This window comes from Drosophila albomicans, unplaced genomic scaffold, assembly GCF_009650485.2.
Source record: "Drosophila albomicans strain 15112-1751.03 unplaced genomic scaffold, ASM965048v2 utg000151l_pilon, whole genome shotgun sequence".
Lineage (NCBI taxonomy): Eukaryota > Metazoa > Arthropoda > Insecta > Diptera > Drosophilidae > Drosophila > Drosophila albomicans.
In genome coordinates this window covers 1-25000 of record NW_026263533.1, presented here as the reverse complement: position 1 = coordinate 25000, position 25000 = coordinate 1, and the positions used below count along the sequence as shown (strand labels likewise).

General features: G+C 35.8%; 2 non-coding genes and 1 pseudogene across 2 annotated transcripts; all 3 read right to left on the bottom strand.

Annotated features, from left to right (window-relative positions):
- Positions 1 to 4791: 4791 nt before the first annotated feature.
- On the bottom strand, positions 4792 to 11924 carry LOC117577490 (large subunit ribosomal RNA; annotated as a pseudogene).
- Positions 11925 to 12282: 358 nt separating this feature from the next.
- LOC117577517 (5.8S ribosomal RNA) lies at positions 12283 to 12461 on the bottom strand. The gene has a single exon (XR_004573268.1). It is a non-coding gene; the product is annotated as a 5.8S ribosomal RNA (ribosomal RNA).
- A 582-nt stretch (positions 12462 to 13043) lies between these two features.
- LOC117577538 (small subunit ribosomal RNA) lies at positions 13044 to 15056 on the bottom strand. The gene has a single exon (XR_004573288.1). It is a non-coding gene; the product is annotated as a small subunit ribosomal RNA (ribosomal RNA).
- Between the last annotated feature and the right edge of the window lie 9944 nt (positions 15057 to 25000).

Below are 25000 nucleotides of genomic sequence, written 5' to 3'. Positions count from 1 at the left end.
TTTACTAAGGTATACCACCTAATGTATCTTTATGTTGCACTAATTTAATAATGCAACAGTAAAACTTCATTATTTTTAACTTTTTTAATCATATTGCCTTCTATATGATTATTTTCATTTCATATATTATTTATATATGACTTATGCCGGCAAGACTCACTCCATATACATAGTCATATATATTTCACTTGTGAAATTTTTCTCATATGACATGCCTGCTCGACATCACCACCCCTATATAGGTTTTGTGACACGTTTTCTACAACCAGCTCATTTTACTAAGGTATACCACCTAATGTATCTTTATGTTGCACTAATTTAATAATGCAACAGTAAAACTTCATTATTTTTAACTTTTTTTAATCATATTGCCTTCTATATGATTATTTTCATATATTATTTATATATGACTTATGCCGGCATGACACTCCATATAAATAGTCATATATATTTCACTTGTGAAATTTTTCTCATATGACATGCCTGCCCGACCTCACCACCCCTATATAGGTTTTGTGACACGTTTTCTACAATGCTCTTATTTTATTTAGTAGTATACCATCTAACGTATCTTTTTGTTGCACTAATTTAATAATACAACAGTAAAACTTCATTATTTTTAACTTTTTTAATCATATTGCCTTCTATATGATTATTTTCATATATTATTTATATATGACTTATGCCGGCAAGACTCACTCCATATACATAGTCATATATATTTCACTTGTGAAATTTTTCTCATATGACATGCCTGCTCGACATCACCACCCCTATATAGGTTTTGTGACACGTTTTCTACAACCAGCTCATTTTACTAAGGTATACCACCTAATGTATCTTTATGTTGCACTAATTTAATAATGCAACAGTAAAACTTCATTATTTTTAACTTTTTTAATCATATTGCCTTCTATATGATTATTTTCATATATTATTTATATATGACTTATGCCGGCATGACACTCCATATAAATAGTCATATATATTTCACTTGTGAAATTTTTCTCATATGACATGCCTGCCCGACCTCACCACCCCTATATAGGTTTTGTGACACGTTTTCTACAATGCTCTTATTTTATTTAGTATTACCATCTAACGTATCTTTTTGTTGCACTAATTTAATAATACAACAGTAAAACTTCATTATTTTTAACTTTTTTAATCATATTGCCTTCTATATGATTATTTTCATATATTATTTTTATATATGACTTATGCCGGCAAGACTCACTCCATATACATAGTCATATATATTTCACTTGTGAAATTTTTCTCATATGACATGCCTGCTCGACATCACCACCCCTATATAGGTTTTGTGACACGTTTTCTACAAACCAGCTCATTTTACTAAGGTATACCACCTAATGTATCTTTATGTTGCACTAATTTAATAATGCAACAGTAAAACTTCATTATTTTTAACTTTTTTAATCATATTGCCTTCTATATGATTATTTTCATATATTATTTATATATGACTTATGCCGGCATTACACTCCATATACATAGTCATATATATTTCACTTGTGAAATTTTTCTCATATGACATGCCTGCCCGACCTCACCACCCCTATATAGGTTTTGTGACACGTTTTCTACAACCCGCTCATTTTACTAAGGTCTACCACCTAATGTATCTTTATGTGGCACTAATTTTAATAATACAACAGTAAAACTTCATTATTACTTTTTTTATCATATCTATAATATTTTCATATTAAATACTAGTACATATCGTAAATTGTTTAACATTGTTGAAAAATTTTTGTCAAAGTTGAACTCATATCTCGGTAGAACCTTATATCATATGGCTGCAGTTCAATAAAAAATTCACCAAGTCCAAAAATTTTTTTTTCTCAAGTTAAATTCAAAATCTTATCTCATTTTATTAAAAAACTGTATAAAATGATATATAAAATTATTTTTTTCTTCAATTTTCATATGTTGAAATTTTTTGTCAAAGTTGAACTCATATCTCGGTAGAACCTCATATCATATGGCTGCAGTTCAATAAAAAATTCACCAAGTAAAAAAAAAAATTTTTTTTTCTCAAGTTAAATTCAAAATCTTATCTCATTATATTAATAAACAGTATATAAAATGATATTTAAAAAAGTTTTTTCTTCAATTTTCATATGTTGAAATTTTTTGTCAAAGTTGAACTCATATCTCGGTAGAACCTCATATCATATGGCTGAAGTTCAATAAAAAATTTAAGTCCAAAAAATTCACCAAGTCCAAAAAATTTTTTTCTCAAGTTAAATTCAAAATCTTATCTCATTATATTAATAAACTGTATAAAATGATATATTAAAAAGTTTTTTCTTCAATTTTCATATGTTGAAATTTTTTGTCAAAGTTGAACTCATATCTCGGTAGAACCTCATATCATATGGCTGCAGTTCAATAAAAAATTCACCAAGTCAAAAAAATTTTTTCTCAAGTTAAATTCAAAATCTTATCTCATTATATTAATAAACTGTATAAAATGATATTTAAAAAGTTTTTTCTTCAATTTTCATATGTTGAAATTTTTTGTCAAGTTGAACTCATCTCTCGGTAGAACCTCATATCATATGGCTGCAGTTCAATAAAAAATTCACCAAGTCAAAAAAATTTTTTTCTCAAGTTAAATTCAAAATCTTATCTCATTTTATTAATAAACTGTATAAAATGATAATTAAAAAGTTTTTTCTTCAATTTTCATATGTTGAAATTTTTTGTCAAAGTTGAACTCATCTCTCGGTAGAACCTCATATCATATGGCTGCAGTTCAATAAAAAATTCACCAAGTCCAAAAAATCTTTTTCTCAAGTTAAATTCAAAATCTTATCTCATTATATTAATAAACTGTATAAAATGATATTTTTAAAAAGTTTTTTCTTCAATTTTCATATGTTGAAATTTTTTGTCAAAGTTGAACTCATCTCTCGGTAGAACCTCATATCATATGGCTCTTAATTTCACCAAGTTCTCACTAAATCAAAATGATCTCATTATATTAATCTTTTGATACCAAAAGTTTTTCTTCAACATAATTTTTTGTGTTGAACTCATGAACCTCATAAATGGCTGCATACTTAAAATTCACGCAAGTATTCAAGTTAAATTCATATATCAGATACATACATAAATGTAAAAATATATATTTTTTTATATCATGCATATTTTTAATTTTCGCCACTAATATGATGGCGTCCTTCTGGCTACCAAATTCATGTAATTGCGTCAAATAAATGTATATTTAAAATACACAAGTATTTTGTACACATAGATATACCATGCATATTTTTAATTTTCGCCACTAATATGATGGCGTCCTTCTGGCACCAAATAATATATATAACTAACGCTTACTAAATAAATGCATATTTAAAATATACAAGTATTTTGTACACATAGATATACTATGCATATTCTTAAATTTTCGCCACTAATATAATGGCGTTCCTTTTGCTAACCAAATAAATATATAAACAACGCATCATAAATAAATGCATATATAAAATACGCAAGTATTTTGTACACATAGATATACTATGCATATTCTTAATTTTCGCCACTAATATAATGGCGTTCCTTTTGCTACCAAATAAATATATATAACCAACGCATAATAAATAAATGCATATATAAAATATGCAAGTATTTTTTATACACATAGATATATACTATGCATATTCTTAATTTTCGCCACTAATATAATGCGTTCCTTTTGCTACCCAAATAAATATATAACTAACGCATACTAAATAAATGCATATTTAAAATACGCAAGTATTTTGTACACATATTATATACTTCATGCATATTCTTAATTTTCGCCACTAATATGATGGCGTTCCTTTTGCTACCAAATAAATATATATAACCAACGCATTATAATAATAAATATATATAAAATACGCAAGTATTTTGTACACATAGATATACTATGCATATTCTTAATTTAATTTTCGCCACTAATATAATGGCGTTCCTTTTGCTACCAAATAATATATATATAACCAACGCATAATAAATAAATGCATATATAAAATATGCAAGTATTTTGTATACATAGATATACTTACTATGCATATTCTTAATTTTCGCCACTAATATAATGGCGTTCCTTTTGCTACCAAATAAATATATATAACTAACGCATACTAAATAAATGCATATTTAAAATACGCAAGTATTTTGTACACATAGTTATACCTTTGCATATTCTTAATTTTCGCCACTAATATGATGACGTTCCTTTTGCTACCAAATAAATATATATAACCAACGCATTATAAATAAATGCATATATAAAATACGCAAGTATTTTGTACACATAGATATACTATGCATATTCTTAATTTTCGCCACTAATATAATGGCGTTCCTTTTGCTACCAAATAATATATATATAACCAACGCATAATAAATAAATGCATATATAAAATATGCAAGTATTTTGTATACATAGATATACATAGATATACTTACTATGCATATTATTAATTTTCGCCACTAATATAATGGCGTTCCTTTTGCTACCAAAATAAATATATATAACTAACGCATACTAAATAAATGCATATTTAAAATACACAAGTATATTTTGTACACATAGATATATTATTATTTATTTATATATATATAATATATTTATATATATATATAAATTTTCTTCTTATATGCGTAATTGTATAACACATAATTAATAATTATGCATACAATTTTGCATATTTATATATATAAATATATATATAATATTTTTTTATATATGCCTTAAACATATATATTTTATCGAATCGTCAAGCAAAGGATAAGCTTCAGTGGATCGCAGTATGGCAGCTGCTCAACCACTTACAACACCTTGCCTGTTATAAAAGTCGTTTACAATTGATTCAAGGCTTTGTCATTGTATTAAATAATGTTTTAATATATAACTAGCGCGGCACCAGGTGATCGAAGATCCTCCCAATTTACTATGTTATATGTAACATTGGCATCACATCCATCGTCGTCTATTAAATGAATAATAAACTTTTAATGGTTTAGAAGCCATACAATGCAAATTGCCCCTTATTTATCATTGCAGTCCAGCACGGATACGACCTTAGAGGCGTTCAGGCATAATCCAACGGACGTAGCGTCATACCACTGTTCGCTCGAACAAGTATTGTGCCATTGGTCCGTACCTGCGGTTCCTCTCGTACTACGCAGGAATGCTGTCGCAACAACGTTTTGTCATTAGTAGGGTAAAACTAACCTGTCTCACGACGGTCTAAACCCAGCTCACGTTCCCTTGCATGGGTGAACAATCCAACGCTTGGTGAATTTTGCTTCACAATGATAGGAAGAGCCGACATCGAAGGATCAAAAAGCGACGTCGCTATGAACGCTTGGCCGCCACAAGCCAGTTATCCCTATGGTAACTTTTCTGACACCTCTTGTTAAAAACTCTTTAAACCAAAATAGGATCGATAGGCCGAGCTTTTGCTGTCCCTGTGTGTACTGAACACCGAGATCAAGTCAGCATTTGCCCTTTTGCTCTATGTGTGGTTTCTGTCCGCACTGAGCTGGCCTTGGGACACCTCCGTTATTATTTGAGAGATGTACCGCCCCAGTCAAACTCCCTACCTGGCAATGTCCTTGAATTGGATCATACCTGAGTAATTGGAGTTATATACCAAATTTTTTAATTTAAGAACACATAAATGCACTCTCTCATTAATGAATTTGTTTGCGATTATATAACAAACTCGTGATACTTTGATCAAGAAGCTTGCATCAAAACCCAATACCATAAGATATAATAAATATATCCGTATAATGGCTAGGAAATGATACACGTTCCATTTAATCAAGTAAGTAAGGAAACAATAAGAGTAGTGGTATTTCATTGTCGATACTAAACCGAAATTTAATATCTCCCACTTATTCTACACCTCTTATGTCTCCTTACACTGCCCAGATTAGAGATTAGAGTCAAGCTCAAAGGGGTCTTCTTTCCCCGCTAATTATTCCAAGCCCGTTCCCTTGGCTGTGGTTTCGCTAGATAGTAGATAGGGACAGTAGGAATCTCGTTAATCCATTCATGCGCGTCACTAATTAGATGACGAGGCATTGGCTGGCTTTTTTTTGTAGGAAATGAATTTGCCCACACACAACAATGCCATATATGAATGGCACGTCATATGACTGTTTTCCCTTTACTTTGTACACAATAGATGTTGGCCAGTGTAGTTGACTTTCAATGAGGAAAGTAAACCTCGGTGCTAACCCACTCCTTGGCGATATCCAGTATGGAACATGAACGTCTTAAAGCCGCAGACTCCGCCATCTACCACCCTGGTACTGATAATATTGCTATCACCAGCGTTAAGGACTCCCAGTGCTCTCAGTCGTTTTACCGACCGATAGCTCCAGATGCCCCTCCAGTTTAGCGTAGCAGAAACGATTTTAATGTCCTCATGTGCCCGATAATCCCGAACCAGAGCCGTTCGTACGTCCTGTCTGTCGTAGATCTCAACCTTACTCTGATGAGCTTGGTCAAGATCAAGTCCGTCAGTCACAACCTGAGCGTCGATCACTATAGTGTGATCTGGTCGGAAACCCACCAGGTCCGGCTTATATATCCTGTTCTCTCCCTGCAGACTTGGTTCAGCAATGACAGAGTAGCCTCTCGTCTCAAGTCCCCGCTTGAGATAATTAGCTACACTGTGTTGTGTCTAGCCACCCGCCTCCCATGCGTACGATGACACTTCTGCAGAATGTGGTTTAGTGATTCGGGAGCATCACATCCTGCACGACACTGCCTCTCCAATTCGTGCCTTCCCCTCGTGGTACGAGACCGCGTGGGTAGGGCATTTATCCGCAGTTTGATCCCATTCAAATAAGCTTTTCCAGTTAACAAACGCGTGGGTGCGACAACCCACCCGTGTTGCGGAGCATAACGCCCTGCTTCACGGAGACCGCTACCATCAACAGAGGAGTGCAACCTATCCGCCCAGTACGAATCGATCAAAAGGCGTGTATCCAGAGCCGCGTCTCCCGATGCCTTGCACCTATCTCGGGCCCTCCGAATTTCCGCACTAAGGAACGAACTGGCCGTCTCGGATTGCTCGAGGTGGGGCCATTTTATGTTCGTTAGCCTCTGTATGCGCAGCATTGGAGCTGTCCTTCGAACTGAGGGAACACCGAGACCCCCACTTGTGTGGGGGGCATGGAAGAATGCTACTGACACATCCATAGGAAGATCTAACCATTTCCTTACGACCGACCGTACCAGTCTGTCACACTTTCTCAAAACGCCTATTGCCACACTACCAAGGGTTAGCTTGTGATATAGCTGTGGAATGAGGACAGTTCTGAGGGCGAATAACTTCTGCTGTGGCTTCAGGGGGGACCGCGATATGATATCCAATCTGGGACCAATGTCCTCAGTCGGATTGTAGCGGGCCCTCCCGTCCGCAGTGAACTGAATGCCGAGATACCTCCACTCCTCCGAACGCTTCAAGCTTGGACACGTGCGCGAACCTACACAGAAGCTCCGTGATTCGATCACAGTACACTTCTGCTTCGGTTGCCCCTTGACACTAACAGTAAAAACACTTATTAGCGTTTAGGGTCAGCCCAACGGACGCCAAAAAGGAGACCGTGGTATCCAATAATGCCTGAAGGCCCTTCGGTGTAGAAGCAAACAACACCAGATCGTCTGCGAACGCTGCAGCGTTTGTTTTGGCATTTCCGACACTGACACCAATCTCGTCCGGTAGAGACCTGAGCAACCGGTCGATGACCAAGTTGAACATATGTGGAGACAAAGGGTCACCCTGCTTCACACCTCTAGCAGGGACGAATTCCTCTGATCTCCAGCCTTTACCATTGAGACTAGTGCCACCTCCCAAGTACAAGCTACGTACGTAGTCAACAAAACCCGTTGGTGCACCATACGCGGATAGGGTGTCAATTACCGCTGCGTGTGAGACACACAGAGTCAAACGCTTTGCTGACATCAAGTGTCGCGATATAACACGACGCATGACGTCTATGGTGGTCCCTCAGGATTAAGTCAACTATTGTCGCGTTATCGGCGCAACCGTCAGTAGAAAGAAACCCCCGCTGACGCGGATCCCAATCGACTGATGAGGCCAATCGAGATGCCAAGATGGCATTGAGTTGTCTAACTATGACAGAAGGCACCGATATCGGACGGAAGTCTTCTGGTCGGGATGCTCTTACCGTCTTCGGGATGAAAACGGTTCGAGCCATTCGGAAGAGTGTGGGTAGTTTGCCGCACCAGAGAATAAGGTTCATTATGCGAAGCATAACACCACTGGGAATACTCCTGGCAGTTCTTGGAGATATTCCGTCCGGTCCGGGAGAAGAAGTCAATGGCACTTGATGCAATTGCAGGTCCCTAGACGTAATAGGTGACCATACCCCCTCAAGCAAGTGTCCCATATGGGGCACGGTGCTATTGCAAGAGGAAAGGCTCTGCTGTGTCATGACTTCTCTCCAGTATGGTTCCATAATCTCTTGGTTTGGCATTACCGACTCGTCGGGTCCTGCAAGCAAGGATCCAATGCATCGACCTTTATGTTTGTCCCAGTTACGCTGAACCCTAGCGAACTGCTGCCTTCTATTTTGTCTCCTATTGCGAGGCTCAGGAAAGACTCTCGCCGAAACCGGACCTTCGTTTCGATTCGGAAAAAATTTCAGGAGATAGTTAGACAAACACTGGAGAGTTGCTTCTTTGCCCGAAGTCTGCGCTCCATCAATGATAGATTGCAGAACCTCGACTCTCCACGATCGATTACATCCCACAGGGCCGAAGCCCCGCAGTATCCGCATGAGGACGTCGTCCGAATGTATCGATGGTGTGATTGGAACCGACTCTGACATTGAAGAAGAAGACTCAAGCCCACTTATACTAGGGCGGCGCGTAATGGTTTGTGGTTCACTAATTTCGGGATAACTCCGAGCCGCTTGCCCTCTTAGCTGCTCGATTTTTGCCTTATAATTATCCCTCTGTCGACACTTTTTAATAGCATCGACGCTGCGTTCTGGAAAATGCAACGCCAGCTTTTTATTAATGAACCTCTCGCCATTTGCTATGAGCTCAAGTTCCTTCCTCGCCATCATGGCCAATTCTTCCTCACACCACCTGGTTTTCACGTCAACACGCGTACGAAGCTCATCAAGCCTGTCTTTGTGCTGACGCGACATGTGGACGCCTAAACCGGTCTTTGTTCCAAAAGATCGGCCGCATTCCACACATAGATGTCCAACAACTGGATTAGCATCTACGTTCCTTCCCTGATGGGCTCCTACGGATGCCGTAGGAGAATTCACTGAATAACTTTCAGCTATCCGAGGCATGTTATTTAAGTTTGCACCATCAGTTTTTCAGGACCATCGGGGTGGTAACCCAATGGCCCCTTTCGCCGCTCATATTCGCTGCTGCCGAAACTACATCGGTCCTAAAAGAACTAGCTGGTTGCCCAACTAGTATTCTTAAAAATTTTAGCAAGAAAGTTCCACAATTGGCTACGTAACTAAACTATCCGGGGAACAAGAAACTACCATAAATGATAGAAACTCTATTTACCCAGAACGAGCACATAAACCATGTTATTGTTTCCCAATCAAGCCCGACTATCTCAATCTTCAGAGCCAATCCTTATCCCGAAGTTACGGATCTAATTTGCCGACTTCCCTTACCTACATTATTCTATCGACTAGAGACTCTTCACCTTGGAGACCAGCTGCGGATATTGGTACGGCCTGTTGAGAAGTTTGCGTGTCCCCACCATAAATTTTCAAGGTCCGAGGAGAAAATATCGACACAACAGTATATGTCATGCTCTTCTAGCCCATCTACCATATCTCTCTGCGAAAGACTTCGTAGTACGGCTATAAAACAGAAAAGAAAACTCTTCCGATATCTCTCGACGGCTTCTTTATGGTCGTTCCTGTTGCCAGGATGAGCACGAGGCCCATATTTAATAACAAACGGATACTCAACAGGTTACGGAATTGGAACCGTATTCCCTTTCGTTCAAAATTATTCAAGTTTTTTAATTATGACAAAATATAAATTTTAGTTACTTTTTTTTACTTGAAAATTTTCGGCTTTCGCCTTGAACTTAGGACCGACTAACTCGTGATCAACCACTGTTCACACGAAACCCTTCTCCACTTCAGTCCTCCAAGGTCTCATTCGATTATTTGCTACTACCACCAAGATCTGTACCAATGACGGCTCCATGCAGGCTTACGCCAAACACTTCTAAGCACACCATTGTACCTTCCTACTCACTAAAGTTTCAAAATTTATATTACAAGTAATATAAATCATCTACTTTAGCGGTAATGTATAGGTATACAACTTAAGCGCCATCCATTTTAAGGGCTAGTTGCTTCGGCAGGTGAGTTGTTACACACTCCTTAGCGGATTTCGACTCCATGATCACCGTCCTGCTGTTTTAAGCAACCAACGCCTTTCATGGTTTCTGAATGAGTTGTTAATTTGGGCACCGTAACATTACGTTTGGTTCATCCCACAGCGCCAGTTCTGCTTACCAAAAGTGGCCCACTGGGCACATTATATCATAACCTTAAACTTCATATCAAGAAAGTTAAGGTTCTTACCCCATTTAAAGTTTGAGAATAGGTTAAGATCGTTTCGACCCTAAGGCCTCTAATCATTCGCTTTACCAGATAAGATTATTTTATACAACAGTTAAATGCACCAGCTATCCTGAGGGAAACTTCGGAAGGAACCAGCTACTAGATGGTTCGATTGGTCTTTCGCCCCTATACTCAATTCTGACAATCGATTTGCACGTCAGAACTGTTTCGGTCTTCCATCAGGGTTTCCCCTGACTTCAACCTGATCAAGTATAGTTCACCATCTTTCGGGTCACACAGCATATATGCTCAAGGTACGTTCCAGTTAGAGCATAAATATAATATATAAATATTATTATACATAACTATATATAGAACGCCCCGGGATTGCGTTAATCAACTATAAATAGTTAAAAAACTAATCCCAATAATAGTCAAGTTAATTACGCTATTAGGTTTATATCCCAATAACTTGCACATATGTTAGACTCCTTGGTCCGTGTTTCAAGACGGGTCCCGAAGGTATCCTGAATCTTTCGCATTGTTAATCATACAAGTGCTTATAATAAACATAAAAATCAATGAATGATAATCATGCCATTATATAATTCCGAAAAATTAACGCACTGTACTCATATATAATCTATCAGCACTTTATCAAATTTTTGAAATATTTTTTATGTAAAATGCAAGCACTCTAATTTAAATAAACTCTTATCAAAATTGTTTGATAAATTCCATACATGCTAATAGATTACAATGTCCTTATATGGAAAAAATGCACACTATCGTTTATAATATTGATTAAATATTACAATTCTAATGATGAATTTTCCATAACGGATATTCAGGTTCATCGGGCTTAACCTCTAAGCAGTTTCACGTACTATTTAACTCTCTATTCAGAGTTCTTTTCAACTTTCCCCTCACGGTACTTGTTTACTATCGGTCTCATGGTTATATTTAGTTTTAGATGGAGTTTACCACCCACTTAGTGCTGCACTATCAAGCAACACGACTCTTTGGAAACATCATCATCTAATAATCATTAACGTTATACGGGCCTGGCACCCTCTATGGGTAAATGGCCTCATTTAAGAAGGACTTAAATCGTTAATTTCTCATACTAGAATATTGACGTTCCATACACTGCATCTCACATTTGCCATATAGACAAAGTGACTTAGTGCTGAACTGATTTCTTTTCGCTCGCCGCTACTAAGAAAATCCTTGTTAGTTTCTTTTCCTCCCCTAATTAATATGCTTAAATTCAGGGGGTAGTCCCATATGAGTTGAGGTTGTTTAATTACACTTATAGACAATTCTCTGCCTATTTTGAAATATACTATTTTTTTCTTGAAGGTCCATAATATTCACAAAATTATTCTTTATACCATATTCGTTAATAAGAGGCAATTCTAGTTTATAAAATATATATATTTTATGCTAGACACATTCCTCAATATTATTTGAAATGAATAAAGAACATATAATTCTTCAAATTTCTCATGCAACAGAGTTTTAGTATTTTCATTTATTAATTCATATTATGAATATCTTAAGCGAGAACTTTTTAGATTCACACTTATATTATCCAATAATATACAATGTGCTTAAAATTCCGAAAAATTTTTAAACAACTTATTTAGCATAGTCTTACAACCCTCAACCATATGTAGTCCAAGCAGCACTAAAAAATTAATTAAAGTACATAACAGCATGGACTGCGATATGCGTTCAAAATGTCGATGTTCATGTGTCCTGCAGTTCACACGATGACGCACAGTTTGCTGCGTTCTTCATCGACCCATGAGCCGAGTGATCCACCGCTTAGAGTGATACATTTTTTTTTTTTATTTCATTACGTCAAGAATATTTTTATTGAAAGAAATTAAAAATACACCATTTTACTGGCATATATCAATTCCTTCAATAAAATTTTTTTTTTTATACCTAAATAAATGTTGCGAAATGTCTTAGTTTTACATAATCGATAATAATAAGATATATGACAAGTATATTTTAGCTAAATTTATTTATTATGATCAACATATGTAAAGCGTTAACCTGCAAACAGGTACAACATTGTTTTTCTTTAGGTGTTGCGAACCAATGTATGCGCACTGGAATATGCACAATACATTTTGCAACGCATGTATATTATGGGTACATATACACGCAGTTTTTTTTTATTTTATCCAAAACACACATAAAACACTCTTAATACAGTATATAATAATAATAATACATGACAAACGGTTTTTTTTTAGCTAATTTAAATTATTATATGTTGCATAATTGTATCTCATATGATTGAATAAAATATTTATATTTATTAGTTACATAATTTATTAAATATTGCAATTCCCTAAAAGAGAAAAACAAATTTAATTTATTAACGGTTAGATGCATTAAAACAATAATGATCCTTCCGCAGGTTCACCTACGGAAACCTTGTTACGACTTTTACTTCCTCTAAATAATCAAGTTCGGTCAACTTTTGCGAAAAACAACCGCAACACACAAGGCGTCACAGTGATCACGTCCGGAGACCTCACTAAATAATTCAATCGGTAGTAGCGACGGGCGGTGTGCACAAAGGGCAGGGACGTAATCAATGCGAGTTAATGACTCACACTTACTGGGAATTCCAAGTTCATGTGAACAGTTTCAGTTCACAATCCCAAGCATGAAAGTGGTTCAGCGGTTTACCCGGACCTCTCGGTCTAGGAAATACACGTTGATACTTTCATTGTAGCGCGCGTGCAGCCCAGGACATCTAAGGGCATCACAGACCTGTTATTGCTCAATCTCATTATTGCTAGACGCAATTTGTCCATTTAAGAAGCTAGTGTCCTTATAATGGGACAAACCAACAGGTACGGCTCCACTTATATAAACACATTCAAACACAATAAACATTTTACTGCCACCATGAATGAAGGCTATATAAGCTTCAACACCATAATCCTGAGATATCTATTCTATATAATATATTTGAGTCTCGTTCGTTATCGGAATTAACCAGACAAATCACTCCACGAACTAAGAACGGCCATGCACACCACCCCATAGATTCGAGAAAGAGCTATCAAATCTCTGTCTTACACACTTATGTTCGGACCTGGTAAGTTTTCCCGTGTTGAGTCAAATTAAGCCGCAGGCTCCACTCCTGGTGGTGCCCTTCCGTCAATTCCTTTAAGTTTCAGCTTTGCAACCATACTTCCCCCGGAGCCCAAAAGCTTTGGTTTCCCGGGAAGCGACTGAGAGAGCCATAAAAGTAGCTACACCCAATTGCTAGCTGGCATCGTTTATGGTTAGAACTAGGGCGGTATCTGATCGCCTTCGAACCTCTAACTAACTTTCGTTCTTGATTAATGAAAACATCTTTGGCAAATGCTTTCGCTTAAGTTAGTCTTACGACGGTCCAAGAATTTCACCTCTCGCGTCGTAATACTAATGCCCCCAAACTGCTTCTATTAATCATTACCTCTTGATCTGAAAACCAATGAAAGCAGAACAGAGGTCTTATTTCATTATCCCATGCACAGAATATTCAGGCATTTGAAGCCTGCTTTAAGCACTCTAATTTGTTCAAAGTATTGTACCGGCCCACAATAACACTCGATGAAGAGCACTAATGCAGGTTTTTAAATAGGAGGAACATATAAAAAAGTACAAGTACCTAATTATATATAAGAACTCCACCGGTAATACGCTTACATACATAAAGGTATAGTACTAACTACAATTGTAAGTTGCACTACCCGTATGAAGCACAAGTTCAACTACGAACGTTTTAACCGCAACAACTTTAATATACGCTATTGGAGCTGGAATTACCGCGGCTGCTGGCACCAGACTTGCCCTCCAATAGGTCCTTGTTAAAGGATTTAAAGTGTACTCATTCCAATTACAGGGCCTCGGATATGAGAGTCCTGTATTGTTATTTTTCGTCACTACCTCCCCGAGCTGGGAGTGGGTAATTTACGCGCCTGCTGCCTTCCTTAGATGTGGTAGCCGTTTCTCAGGCTCCCTCTCCGGAATCGAACCCTGATTCCCCGTTACCCGTTGCAACCATGGTAGTCCTAGATACTACCATCATCAAAAGTTGATAGGGCAGACATTTGAAAGATCTGTCGTCGGTACGAGACCATACGATCTGCATGTTATCTAGAGTTCAACCAGTGTAACGATCTTGCGATCGCTTGGTTTTAGCCTAATAAAAGCACACGTTCCAGAAGGTCCGTGTTTTAATTGCATGTATTAGCTCTAGAATTACCACAGTTATCCAAGTAACTGTTAACGATCTAAGGAACCATAACTGATATAATGAGCCTTTTGCGGTTTCACTATTAATTCGTGTGTACTTAGACATGCATGGCTTAATCTTTGAGACAAGCATATAACTACTGGCAGGATCAACCCAGAATAATGTTCATTTCATTATGTAAATATATTTAAAATATAATTACATAAATCTTCAAATATGTAAAATACATGACAACTCACAAATATTTTTGAATAACAAACGATAATATTCAATAATTGTATATATATATATGTTATACTTGACATGTACTATACGAATGTGGCCATAATTAGATAGATAGCATTCACGTTCGCTAGTTATAATTCACAATTGTTTATATAAATATATATATATATATATAAAATATATATGCATATATAATCGTTCAAAAATATCATTTTATTTCAACTTACTAAATATATTATATCACACATGCATATTTATAATTTAAATTCAATTAATTGAATAAAAAATTATTTTATTTTGATGACAAATTGATAATTTTATCTAATTCTGCATTTACGTGTAGACAATATTATATTAGTAAAAACCTCCGTCCACAATAGTGTCCTAGAGGATTTTTCAATTATTCACAAAATATTAATTCTTTAGCTACTACGAAACACCGTCTTTTTTTTGAAAAACATTTAATATTTAATACATATATATATATATATAATAGTAATAATTATATAACCATATATAATAGTATCAATTTTTATATCGGATGAGACTAATAATTAATTAATAATAACATAATTATTACTTAATATGCAAACTGAAATATATGCATCCAATACATATATACGTGATGAGCACACACTGCCACCATGTATAGGTTTTGTGACACGTTTTCTACAATGCTCTTATTTTATTTAGTATTACCATCTAACGTATCTTTTTGTTGCACTAATTTAATAATACAACAGTAAAACTTCATTATTTTTAACTTTTTTAATCATATGCCTTCTATATGATTATTTTATATATATTATTTATATATGACTTATGCCGGCAAGACTCACTCCATATACATAGTCATATATATTTCACTTGTGAAATTTTTCTCATATGACATGCCTGCTCGACATCACCACCCCTATATAGGTTTTGTGACACGTTTTCTACAACCAGCTCATTTTACTAAGGTATACCACCTAATGTATCTTTATGTTGCACTAATTTAATAATGCAACAGTAAAACTTCATTATTTTTAACTTTTTTTTTAATCATATTGCCTTCTATATGATTATTCATTCATATATTATTTATATATGACTTATGCCGGCAAGACTCACTCCATATACATAGTCATATATATATTTCACTTGTGAAATTTTTCTCATATGACATGCCTGCTCGACATCACCACCCCTATATAGGTTTTGTGACACGTTTTCTACAACCAGCTCATTTTACTAAGGTATACCACCTAATGTATCTTTATGTTGCACTAATTTAATAATGCAACAGTAAAACTTCATTATTTTTAACTTTTTTAATCATATTGCCTTCCTTCTATATGATTATATTATATATCATATTTATATATGACTTATGCCGGCATGACACTCTAATATATAAATAGTCATATATATTTCACTTGCCTTGTGAATATTTATATATTTCATATAAATAGTCACTTGTGAAATTTTTCTCATATGACATGCCTGCCCGACCTCACCACCCCTATATAGGTTTTGTGACACGTTTTCTACAATGCTCTTATTTTATTTAGTATTACCATCTAACGTATCTTTTTGTTGCACTAATTTAATAATACAACAGTAAAACTTCATTATTTTTAACTTTTTTAATCATATTGCCTTCTATATATGATTATTTTCATATATTATTTATATATGACTTATGCCGGCAAGACTCACTCCATATACATAGTCATATATATTTCACTTGTGAAATTTTTCTCATATGACATGCCTGCTCGACATCACCACCCCTATATAGGTTTTGTGACACGTTTTCTACAAACCAGCTCATTTTACTAAGGTATACCACCTAATGTATCTTTATGTTGCACTAATTTAATAATGCAACAGTAAAACTTCATTATTTTTAACTTTTTTAATCATATTGCCTTCTATATATGATTATTTTCATATATTTATTTATATATGACTTATGCCGGCATGACACTCCATATAAATAGTCATATATATTTCACTTGTGAAATTTTTCTCATATGACATGCCTGCCCGACCTCACCACCCCCTATATATAGGTTTTGTGACACGTTTTCTACAATGCTCTTATTTTATTTAGTATTACCATCTAACGTATCTTTTTGTTGCACTAATTTAATAATACAACAGTAAAACTTCATTATTTTTAAACTTTTTTAATCATATTGCCTTCTATATGATTATTTTCATATATTATTTATATATGACTTATGCCGGCAAGACTCACTCCATATACATAGTCATATATATTTCACTTGTGATTTTTTTCTCATATGACATGCCTGCTCGACATCACCACCCCTATATAGGTTTTGTGACACGTTTTCTACAACCAGCTCATTTTACTAAGGTATACCACCTAATGTATCTTTATGTTGCACTAATTTAATAATGCAACAGTAAAACTTCATTATTTTTAACTTTTTTAATCATATTGCCTTCTATATGATTATTTTCATATATTATTTATATATGACTTATGCCGGCATGACACTCCATATATAATAGTCATATATATATTTCACTTGTGAAATTTTTCTCATATGACATGCCTGCCCGACCTCACCACCCCCCTATATAGGTTTTGTGACACGTTTTCTACAATGCCGCTCATTTTACTAGTAGTATACCATCTAACGTATCTTTTTTGTTGCACTATTTAATAATACAACAGTAAAACTTCATTATTTTTTAACTTTTTTAATCATATTGCCTTCTATATGATTATTTCATATATATTATTATATATATGACTTATGCCGGCAAGACTCACTCCATATACATAGTCATATATATTTCACTTGTGAAATTTTTCTCATATGACATGCCTGCTCGACATCACCACCCCTATATAGGTTTTGTGACACGTTTTCTACAACCAGCTCATTTTACTAAGGTATATCACCTAATGTATCTTTATGTTGCACTAATTTAATAATGCAACAGTAAAACTTCATTATTTTTTTAACTTTTTTAATCATATTGCCTTCTATATATGATTATTTTCATATATTATTTATATATGACTTATGCCGGCATTACACTCCATATACATAGACATATATATTTCACTTGTGAAATTTTTCTCATATGACATGCCTGCCCGACCTCACCACCCCTATATAGGTTTTGTGACACGTTTTCTACAAAAAATTTTACTAAAGTCTACCACCTAATGTATCTTTTATGTGGCACTATTTTAATAATACAACAGCAAAACTTCATTTATTAATGTTATATAAAATATACTATATTATACTAGTACAATCTTAAATTTTCACATGTTAAAATTTTTGTCAAAGTTGAACTCATATCTCGGTAGAACCTTATATCATATGGCTGCAGTTCAATAAAAAATTCACCAAGTCCAAAAAATTTTTTTTCTCAAGTTAAATTCAAAATCTTATCTCATTTTATAAAAAAAACTGTATAAAAATGATATATAAAAAGTTTTTTCTACAATTTTCATATGTTGAAATTTTTTGTCAAAGTTGAACTCATATCTCGGTAGAACCTCATATCATATGGCTGCAGTTCAATAAAAAATTCACCAAGTCCAAAAAAATTTTTTTCTCAAGTTAAATAAAAAATCGTATCTCATTATATTAATAAACTGTATAAAATGCTATTTAAAAAGTTTTTTCTTCAATTTTCATATGTTGAAATTTTTTGTCAAAGTTGAACTCATATTTCGGTAGAACCTCATATCATATGGCTGAAGTTCAATAAAAAATTTACCAAGTCCAAAAAATTTACCAAGTCCAAAAAATTTTTTTCTCAAGTTAAATTCAAAATCTTATTCATTTTATTAAAAAACTGTATAAAATGAAATATATAAAAAGTTTTTTCTTCAATTTTCATATGTTGAAATTTTTTGTCAAAGTTGAACTCATATCTCGGTAGAACCTCATATCATATGGCTGCAGTTCAATAAAAAATTCACCAAGTCCAAAAAATTTTTTTCTCAAGTTAAATTCAAAATCGTATCTCATTATATTAATAAACTGTATAAAATGATATTTAAAAAGTTTTTTCTTCAATTTTCATATGTTGAAATTTTTTGTCATAGTTGAACTCATCTCTCGGTAGAACCTCATATCATATGGCTGAAGTTCAATAAAAAATTCACCAAGTCCAAAAAATCTTTTTCTCAAGTTAAATTCAAAATCTTATCTCATTATATTAATAAACTGTATAAAATGATATTTAAAAAGTTTTTTCTTCAATTTTCATATGTTTGAAATTTTTTGTCAAAGTTGAACTCATCTCTCGGTAGAACCTCATATCATATGGCTGCAGTTCATAAAAAAATTCACCAAGTCAAAAAAATCTTTTTTTCTCAAGTTAAATTCAAAATCTTATCTCATTATATTAATAAACTGTATAAAATGATATTTTAAAAAGTTTTTTCTTCAATTTTCATATGTTGAAATTTTTTGTCATAGTTGAACTCATCTCTCGGTAGAACCTCATATCATATGGCTGCTGCAATATCAATAAAAATTCACCAAGTCAAAAAAATTTTTTTCTCAAGTTATAATTCAAAATTGTATCTCATTTTATATAATAATAAACTATATAAAAATGATATATTTAAATTTTTTTTCTTCAATTTTCATATGTTGAAAATTTTTTTGTCAAAGTTGAACTCATCTCTCGGTAGAACCTCATATCATATGGCTGCAGTTCAATAAAAAATTCACCAAGTCCACAAAAATCTTTTTCTCAAGATATAATTCATATTCAAAATTTTCGCCACTAATATATAATCTGGCATAGTATATAAAATATATTTAAAAAGTTTTTAATAAATTTTCATATGTTACAAATATTTTTGTCAAATAGCTTAACTATATATATCATATTCTTAATTTTCGCCACTAATATGATGGCGTTCTTTTTGCAAACAATAATATATATTACCATACGCATAAAACATGCATAATTGTGTATGAAATAAATGCATTCTTTAAAATACGCAAGTATTCTGCTACCATATATATATATAATACGCATACATAAATAAATGCATATATATATATTTTGTACACATATATATGCATATTCTTAATTTTCGCCACTAATATGATGGCGTTCCTTTTGCTACCAAATAAATATATATAACCACAACGCATAATAAATAAATGCATATATAAAATATGCAAGTATTTTGTACACATAGATATACTATGCATATTCTTAATTTTCGCCACTAATATAATGGCGTTCCTTCTTGCTACCAAAAATAAATATATATAACTAACGCAATGCATATAAATAAATGCATATATAAAATACGCAAGTATTTTTGTACACATAGATATACTATGCATATTCTTAATTTTCGCCACTAATATGATGGCGTTCCTTTTGCTACAAATAAATATATATAACCAACGCATTATAAATAAATGCATATATAAAATACGCAAGTTTTGTACACATAGATATACTATGCATATTCTTAATTTTCGCCACTAATATAATGGCGTTCCTTTTGCTACCAAATAAATATATATAACCAACGCATAATAAATAAATGCATATATAAAATATGCAAGTATTTGTGTACACATAGATATACTTACTATGCATATTCTTAATTTTCGCCACTAATATAATGGCGTTCCTTTTGCTACAAAAATAAATATATATAACTAACGCATACTAAATAAATGCATATTTAAAATACGCAAGTATTTTGTACACATAGATATACTATGCATATTCTTAATTTTCGCCACTAATATAATGGCGTTCCTTTTGCTACCAAATAAATATATATAACCAAACGCATTATAAATAAATGCATATATAAAATACGCAAGTATTTTGTACACATAGATATACTATGCATATTCTTAATTTTCGCCACTAATATAATGGCGTTCCTTTTGCTACCAAATAAATATATATAACCAACGCATAATAAATAAATGCATATATAAAATATGCAAGTATTTTGTATACATAGATATACTTACTATGCATATTATTAATTTTCGCCACTAATATAATGGCGTTCCTTTTGCTACCAAATAAATATATATAACTAACGCATACTAAATAAATGCATATTTAAAATACACAAGTATATTTTGTACACATAGATATATTTATTATTTATTTATATATATATAATATATTTATATATTATATAAATTTTCTTCTTATATGCGTAATTGTATAACACATAATTAATAATTATGCATACAATTTTGCATATTTATATATATATATATATATATATATATATTTTTTTATATATGCCTTAAACATATATATTTTATCGAATCGTCAAGCAAAGGATAAGCTTCAGTGGATCGCAGTATGGCAGCTGCTCAACCACTTACAACACCTTGCCTGTTATAAAAGTCGTTTACAATTGATTCAAGGCTTTGTCATTGTATTAAATAATGTTTTAATATATAACTAGCGCGGCACCAGGTGATCGAAGATCCTCCCAATTTACTATGTTATATGTAACATTGGCATCACATCCATCGTCGTCTATTAAATGAATAATAAACTTTTAATGGTTTAGAAGCCATACAATGCAAATTGCCCCTTATTTATCATTGCAGTCCAGCACGGATACGACCTTAGAGGCGTTCAGGCATAATCCAACGGACGTAGCGTCATACCACTGTTCGCTCGAACAAGTATTGTGCCATTGGTCCGTACCTGCGGTTCCTCTCGTACTACGCAGGAATGCTGTCGCAACAACGTTTTGTCATTAGTAGGGTAAAACTAACCTGTCTCACGACGGTCTAAACCCAGCTCACGTTCCCTTGCATGGGTGAACAATCCAACGCTTGGTGAATTTTGCTTCACAATGATAGGAAGAGCCGACATCGAAGGATCAAAAAAGCGACGTCGCTATGAACGCTTGGCCGCCACAAGCCAGTTATCCCTATGGTAACTTTTCTGACACCTCTTGTTAAAAACTCTTTAAACCAAAAGGATCGATAGGCCGAGCTTTTGCTGTCCCTGTGTGTACTGAACACCGAGATCAAGTCAGCATTTGCCCTTTTGCTCTATGTGTGGTTTCTGTCCGCACTGAGCTGGCCTTGGGACACCTCCGTTATTATTTGAGAGATGTACCGCCCCAGTCAAACTCCCTACCTGGCAATGTCCTTGAATTGGATCATACCTGAGTAATTGGAGTTATACCAAATTTTTAATTTAAGAACACATAAATGCACTCTCTCATTAATGAATTTGTTTGCGATTATATAACAAACTCGTGATACTTTGATCAAGAAGCTTGCATCAAAACCCAATACCATAAATATATATAATAAATATATCCGTATAATGGCTAGGAAATGATACACGTTCCATTTAATCAAGTAAGTAAGGAAACAATAAGAGTAGTGGTATTTCATTGTCGATACTAAACCGAAATTTAATATCTCCCACTTATTCTACACCTCTTATGTCTCCTTACACTGCCAGATTAGAGTCAAGCTCAAAAGGGTCTTCTTTCCCCGCTAATTATTCCAAGCCCGTTCCCTTGGCTGTGGTTTCGCTAGATAGTAGATAGGGACATAAATTCCGGTGTTTTACGTGTGCACCTGTCACAAGTGACTTATCACACGGTGCCCGAGCACAGGGATCAATTTAAGCATGATCAGCGCCCCCTTGGAATTCACCGCAGGTACACATTTGAAGAGCCAGTTGTTTGGACTGGACACTTCCTCCTGTGTGGGGAGCGAGGCCCACCTAAAACCTCTGCCGATCTGTGGTTCACGGCAACCGGTTGTATTACGCAACTCCACGTCGAGCACTCCGCTCTCTCCGCATTTGGATATAAACCACAGCCACCACGATGCTCCCGAGGGCCACAACCCGTGCCAGGACGGACAAAAGTCCGCGGGCACCTGGCTCCCGTGGTACCAGAAGACCTCCGGTCAGGTTTCGTACCACAAGGGTACTACCAATTTAACTCCAAACAGTTAGCGTTGGTGACGCACCTCGAGAATCGCTTCGTACGATAAGTGGAGGTCCACTGTGGTGAAATTCTAAGACCCGTCATCCACACGGGTGAGGCCAGTTTTAGCTTTTCAGCTCGGGACTGACAGCCCAAAAAGAAATTATCCGTTTAGTCGCCTCATACGACAAGCAGGAAGCTGTGGAGGAATTCTAAGACCCGCCAACCACACGGTGATGCAGTTTTAGCCATTCAGCTCGGGACTGCCGGCCCATTCGTCGCCTCCTGGTACAACAATTGCCGACGCCTTGTGAACACGGCATCGGCAAATGTTTGCAATAGCTGCATCCTCTCCTGTGTCGCCACCGCTCCAGAAACCCTCCAGACGCCATGCAGGTATTCGATCCCAAGTCCATCGAGGTGACGCAAATCTGCATATATGGGGCATACACACAGAACGTGCAGCGCATCTTCGCTATCCGCACCGCATAGACATGCAGGCGTTCCGCTTAGACGTCTCTCATGCAGAAATGCATTCAGCGATCCATGGCCTGTCAGCAGGAATCCAGCACGTAGGCTGAAACCGAAGTCTCGCCTGCTGAAGACGAACCCAGCATCCGGGATAAAAAGATGAGTCACCCGGCCGGGTTCATCACCATTATCCCATCTGCTTTGCCACTCCTGCAGCATACGGTCGTCCAGCATCGCCATCTTCTGCTTGTGATTAAAGAAGACCCGACAGATCTTGACCAAACAGCCAGTCGCTCTCCTCCAGCGGGTGATCGCGCTTGAGTTTGAAACTAATTGCCAATTTCTTGGCAGCCAGATCAAACGGGGGAACACCAGCAAGAACTTGCAGTGCCACAGTGGACACTGTACGGCACACCGGTAGGTATCCAAGAAGGATGCGCCTTTGGCAGGACAATAGGTGCCTCCTGGCCCTTACTAGTCTCATCGCCGTGGCATACCACACTGAGGCACCAAATAGCGCACAAGGCACCATGAGTCCAGTGTAAATGGTCCGCTTGGCACGGGACTGATCCCCCAGTCGACCCGTAGTACGCGTGCCAAACACCAACGACTCCGCTCAGCCGATCACGTAAAGACGCGATATGCGGGTTGAAATTCAACCGCTCGCCGACCGTGATGCCCAGATACCGGTATTTGTCAGCGTAGGGCAAGCTTGCTCCAGCAAAACCGTACCCCAGGCCGCCTATTAGCCGATAATTGGCCTTTCAGCAACATGACAGCCGTCTTACTGGTGGAGACGACACGCCTACCTCTGTTCCCCAAGATCCTACGATGGACATGTACTCCGCTCCTTTCGACTCCAGATCGTTTCGGGAGTTTTCCCTCAACGAGAAGCAGCAAGTCGTCTGCATACGCGCTCAGTTTGCACAAAGGCTCCCAAGCGCCGAAGAAGCACGTCCATCATGAGGTTCCAAATGAATGGACCACTGATGGAACCCTGTGGGCAACCTCTGGTCACCAGCACAGATGCTTCCTCGTATCTGCTGACGATGCACGCACTCCTGCCAGAGAAGAAGCTTCGCCACAAGCTGGCTTCTCGGCAGCCTGAGTCGATCAGCCGGCGTAGCACAGCATCCCACTCCACGTGGTCAAATGCTCCTTTGAAATCCACGAAGATTCCGAGTACATATCTTGCCGGGCTGGCGTCGACAGTACTCTTCACGTGTCTCCAGGCATCCTCCACACAGCGTCCAGGTTGAAATCCAAATTGCCATCTGCAGCCCTCCTGGGAGCATGTCTTCATTTCGGCTGACCATGATACCCTCGAGCACCTTACCAAAGACTGGTAGCAGACATATACCACGATAAGAGCCAGGGATCGCTCTGTCCTTATCGGCTCCCTTGAGAAGTGGCACAACGCGCGGGCCGTTTCCAACTCGAAGGAAATGTCCTTCGGC